The sequence below is a fragment of the Miniopterus schreibersii genome (assembly GCF_964146895.1).
Source record: "Miniopterus schreibersii genome assembly, chromosome: 3".
In the NCBI taxonomy this organism is placed as follows: domain Eukaryota; kingdom Metazoa; phylum Chordata; class Mammalia; order Chiroptera; family Miniopteridae; genus Miniopterus; species Miniopterus schreibersii.
Genome location: NC_138103.1, coordinates 95311801 through 95317900, shown reverse-complemented (window position 1 = coordinate 95317900; position 6100 = coordinate 95311801).

Below are 6100 nucleotides of genomic sequence, written 5' to 3'. Positions count from 1 at the left end.
CCAAGTGAAAGAACAAAAGAATTATCCGGTAGAAGAGCTAAATGAAATGGAGATAAGAAATCTATCAAATATAGAGTTCAGAATACTGATCATAAAGATGCTCAACAGCATGAGAAAAGAGATAGAAACTATGGAGGAAATTAAGAATGACATAGTAGAAACAAAAATATATTGGAAGGAATAAACAGCAGATTAGGGGAAGCTGAGGATCAGATCAGCGAATTAGAAGACAGGGTACAAAAAAATCACTCAATCAGAGAACCAAAAAGAAAAAAACAATTAAAAAACTAGAGGACAGTTTAAGGGAGCTGTGGGACAACATGCAACATAACAATATTTGCATCATAGGAGTACAGAAGATATAGAAAGTAAGCAAGGGTTAGAGTACCTGTTTGAAGAAATAGTGGCAGAAAACTTCCCTAACCTGGTGAAGGAGAAAGTCACACAAGTTCGGCAGGCACAGAGAGCCCCAAGCAAGAAGAATCCAAAGAGGCCCACGCACAGACACATCATAATTAAGATGCTAAAATTCAAGACAAAGAATCTTAAAGGCAGCAAGAGAAAAGCAGTCTGTTACCTACAAAGTTGCTCCATACGGCTGTCAGCTGATTTCTCATCAGAAACTCTACAGGCCAGAAGGGAATGGCGTGAAGTATTTAATGTAATGAAAAGCATGGATCTGAAACCAAGATTCCTCTATCCAACAAGACTATCATTCAAGATAGGTGGTGAAATAAAGAGCTTGCCAGACCAAAAAAAAAAAAAAAAGGCTAAAGGAGTTTATCACCACCAAACCAGCATTGCAAGAAATGTTAAAGGGACTGCTGCAATAAGAAGTTGAAATAGAAAGAAAAGGAAACATAGGCATAAAGAAATAAGATGGCATTAGATAAGTATCTGTCAATAATAACCTTATTGCATTAAATCCCAATCAAAAGAAGACATAAGGTAGCTGAATAGATAAGAAAACATGATGCAAATGCTGTCTACAAAGTGTCTCACCTCGGAACAAAAGGCTCACACAGGCTGGAACAAAAACCCCCAAAACTTCCGGAGGACTTTAAAGGAGAAATTGACAGTAATACAATCATAGTAGGAGCCTTTAACACCCCACTGACTTTACTGGATAGATCTTCCATACAAAAAATAAACAAGGAAACAGTGACTCTAAATGACAGACTAGATCAGATGGATTTAATTGACATTTACAGAACATTTCACCCCAAAGCTGGAGAATATACATTCTCCTCAAGGGCACATGGGACATTCTCAAAAACAGACCACATGTTAGGACACAAAACAAATTTCTACAAGTTCAAGAAGATTTAAATCATATCAAACATCTTCTCAGACATTTACACCTTTGAATACTATGGAGCTGTTAAAAAGAAGGATCCCTTACCCTTTGAGACAGCATGGTGGGACCTGGAGAGTATTATGCTAAGCGAAATAAGCCAGAAAGACAAGTATCACATGATCTTATTCAAAATTGGGATCTAATGAACAAAATAAACCGATGAACAAAATAGATCCAGAGACATAGAAGCATGGAACAGATTGATGAATCTCAGTGGGAAGGAAGGCAAGGGTGCGGGGTGGGGGGAGAGAGAATAACCTAAGAACTTATGCGCATATATGTATAACCCATGGACACAGACAATAGTGTGGTGAAGGCCTGGAGGGGGGGATGCAGGGTGGAGGGGATCAATGGGAGGAAAAGGGGGACATTTGTAATACTTTCAACTATAAATACAGATAGAAACATTAAAAATAAATAAATAAATAAATAAATAAATAAATAAATAAATAAATAAACAAACAAAACATTGGTGAAAGAAATGAAAGCAGACACAAATAGAGAGATACCCAATGCTCATGGATTGGAAGACTCACTATTGTTAAAGTGTCCATACTACTCAAAACAACCTACAGATTTAATGCTATCTCCATCAAAATCCCAAAAGCATTTTTTACAGAAATAGAAATTAGTTCTATAAGTCATATGGAACCACAAAAGAATTTCTATAGCTAATCAATTTTGAACAAGAATAACAAAGCTGGAGACATCACACTTTTAATTTCTAACTATATCACAAAGCTACAGTAATAAGGAAATAAATTCCAGAAAGGCAAAATTGTTCCACAAATTTGTTCATTGTAACATTGTTTATAAAAGCAAAAAATTTGGGAACCTATATGTTCATAATATGGTATGATTAAGTAAATTATTGTTCAATAAGATTATAATGACATTATAAAATTAAGTTAAAAGTTGAAGGGTGTTCTTAAAAGGCCAAAATAAACACAGAGATATATTTCCTGCGTAGGAAGAATTAATGCCTTAATGATACCAATTTTTTCCAGGTTAATATGTAAATGTAATATAATACTAAAGAAATCTTGTTTATAATTTGGACTAATTGATTCTAAAACTTTATGGAAAAATAAATATATCATAATTATCAAGAAAATTGACAAAGGAAAGAACTCACTAGATGGCATGCAGTAATGGGTATTATACAAATTTTATAGTACAGTTATCAAAATTGTGCATCTTGGCATACAAGTAGGCATGCCAAACAAAACAGAGTGGTGTCCAGAATAGATATAAACATATATTGACATGTAATGTGTGACATGTGAGACTAGATCAGTGGAGAAATCATAGATTTTTCAGTAAAAGTAGAAGGATAGTTAACTATGCATTAAAAAAAAAAAAAATTCAATTCTTTACCTCATATAATATTGAAAAACAATCCCTAAAATAATTAAAGATCTATTTTTTAAAAAAAACAAACTATTAACAGTAGTAGGTGCAAGGAAGCAATACAGAAAACCCAGAGCTTTAATAAAGTTGATATATTTGACTAGGTGAAACTAGAAACTTTGAGCAGTAAAATAGTCCATAAACACAAACAAGACAGAGAGATATGTTTACAATATATTTAACAAAGTATTAATATATATAATAGTAAAGGAGAACTCAAAAATTAGTTTTAAAAAAGATAAACATACAAAAAAATTGGCAAGGTTCAAAAGCCACAGCATAAAAGAAAAATTTTAAATAATAAGCTATGCATTCAACCTCACAAGAAGTCAAGGGACTGTGAATTAGAAAAATAAGAAGACAATATTTTGAATATCAGACTGAGAAAAATTAGCTTGATAAAATCCAGTGCTGGCAAGAATGTGAGAAAATATCACTGGAAGAATCTGGAGGTGTATATGAAAATTTTAAATGTTCCCACACTACGACTCAGTAATCTCATTTCTATGTCTTTCTTCTACATTTTTGAAGAGCATTTTGGCAGTGATCTATCATATTTTTGTTTCTCACTCTCCTAGGTCCAACAATGCCACTTAAGTATCTATCCTAAGCTACACACAAAGATAATCATGGCAGCACTTTGTACAACAAAAAACTGAAATTACCAAAGATCTACCAATGGAAGAATAGTAGAATAGATACAAACTAGGCCACTATTAAAATGAATGGGTTACATCTATGGCTAGTAACCTAGAACATATAACTGCATTAACCTTTAAAAAGACAAATCACAGAAATTATTTCATTTTTAGCTTTAAAATATACGCATGTGCATATAGAAACATCACTATGCACGTGCAGGGAAAGAATAGGTGCTATAGGTGGTCCCCTCCGGAGACTGAATTCAGTGAGAGACAGAGGATGTGTGTGATTTGGGAGGATTATATTTTACTTCATAGACATAGATTTTTTTAAAACCATGTTGGGATTGTGGGTGATCTTTTACACTTTTGTTATTTTTCGCATTTTCTTTTGTTTTCTATTTTTTTGTGAAAATAATATAGTCCTCAGAGAAGAGAGATGAAGGACCAGTGATGAATCTGTTCTCATTCAGGAAGGAGAAAGAAGAGGGGCCCTGGCGAAACCCAGCCTGGGAAGGTGACAGAACTAGGGGCTGAACGCCAAGGAAGAGGCCTCCTGAGGAGGGGTGAGGGGTGCGGAACACCCTGGCCTGACGCAGCCCAGAGAGCAGCGGGTGAGTAGCAGCGGTGGGAGCTGGGTGCAAAGGGGATTGGGAAGCCCTGTCCACCCTGCCTGCGCATCTTCGTAGAAACAGAGAAATCAGGACCCCGCCCTAAGCCTCCCGAATTACAAGCTTTGCAAGTGACACCCAGACTGGGTACCTTTGAAACACTCCTCAGGTGACGGTAAGTACCACTGAGTGGGGGAAGCTGATGAGTGTTAATTATGCTTTCGCCAAGTTTGCCCACTGAAGAAAGGAGTGAATTAAATTGTAAAGTTGCCAAAAGGCTTAGCAGGGTCCAGGAAGATGTGAAGCTATCATAGGCTGAGACGAAGGAGCACATGGGACAGAAAGGCTTAAGTATGCATGGGGAGAGGGGAAGGGAAAAAGGCAACTTCATATTTCTAGACTTTCTGTTATTTGTCAGGCATTTTACATATGCTATCACCATTATTAGTCCCTTTACTGGTGAATAAGAATCGCCATTACTATTATTTTTGAGGCATATATTACTGCATCCAATTATTGTGAGATAAGTGAAGCTCCGGGAAGCCAAATGAGTAATAGTAAGGACCAAAATCCATGCCAAGAGCTGAGCTCTTTCCCCTGCCTCTGGCAATGGAGCAAGGTCCTGGGGGCAGAGGGAGGGTTGGGGCCAGGACTCAGCTGGAGGAATAGCTTGGAAAAAAGGAGGAACACATCCTCTGAGACAATGACAAGTCAGAGACACAAGGAGGGAACACATGTAAAGGGGCCTGAGTGTGTTCACAGGCAGAGAAGAAAGCAGTGATAAAGCAGCTGGGGGGGCGGGGAGACAGAGAAAAGAGGTTGAGGTTCACCATCAGACTTCCTTTGTCATCTTAGTAAAGCTGCAGCATCGTAATTCACTGAGAGTGAATGCTGGTGGCCTGGTGACAGCGCCTGTGTCCTGTGTGCTGCACAACAGAGCAGAAAGCCAGCCTTGCCCTTCTCTCCCAGTGAGATGTGGATTAGTCAGTCACTCAACAACCAACCTCTCATCTGCAACTAACTGGGAACTACATGGAGGAAAAGCAAGGCCCCTACCTTCTAAGAGCTGACAGTCTAGAATTACCTGGAGTGGTTTTTTTTTCCCACCAGCTATTAAACTTGCTGATTAGAACAAATCCAAAAAATGGAATGACCCTTTGCCTTGCAAAAATCATATGGAACTATTCTTCCACTGAAGATCCCATGTCACCCAGGAGTTTTGAAAATTAAAAGGGGTTGTATCCTTCGTGGCCACCCATGAACGAACGTACATGAAAGAAGCATCTTACATTAGCTAAGAAGAGCAGGTGGAGTCTGCGGTTTAACTGTATAAGGCTATGTTATTGAATAGAAGGCATCAGGTGATCATGCTTGTGCAGGTGACTGAGCTTCCAGTCCAAAAAGATCACCAGAGCACCCTGGGATTTTTAATGGCTTCCGAGTCTTGGCAAGTGGCTGCTACTGAATGTCAATTTGCCAGTTATTCCAGAGAGGCAATCAATCAAAGGGGGAAGGCCCAGCATTTCAATAACATTTTGGTTGAAACCTGTCAACAAAAGTTTGCTGCCACCAATCCCAATGCCAACAGGTGTCCCCAATCCGGGGTGCAGTAAAAGGAGACACTTGACTCAGATGAACAGTTTGCAGACCCAAGGAGATGCAGCCTCCGAAGAAAAGGGAAAGGGCGCTTCTGCAAGACCAAGGGAGGGCACGCTTTTGTGGAGCAAGTTCCTTCCCCATCCCTGATTGGTCCATATTGATGTAACCGGGAATCCCAATTTGCAGTCTGATTGGGCCAAACAGCACTGTCCTCTGTCCTGATTGGTCAGAATCATACGTTCTGATTGGCCATTATGGAACTGCTCTGAATGGCCAGTGAAGATGCAATAAGGCTACAGCTGTGCAACTCTGATTGGATGGAGCGGGTCTCAGCCCATAGGTTGAAAGAGAATTCCCGGAACTGCGTCATAAGGGTGGGCTCAGCCTGCTGGAGCTCAGTGTGGGAGGCTGGCAGCTCCGGCTGTGGTTTTCCCCCGAAGTTCAGCCGAAGAAGTCCCCTGTCAGCAGTGGACTCTGATTAT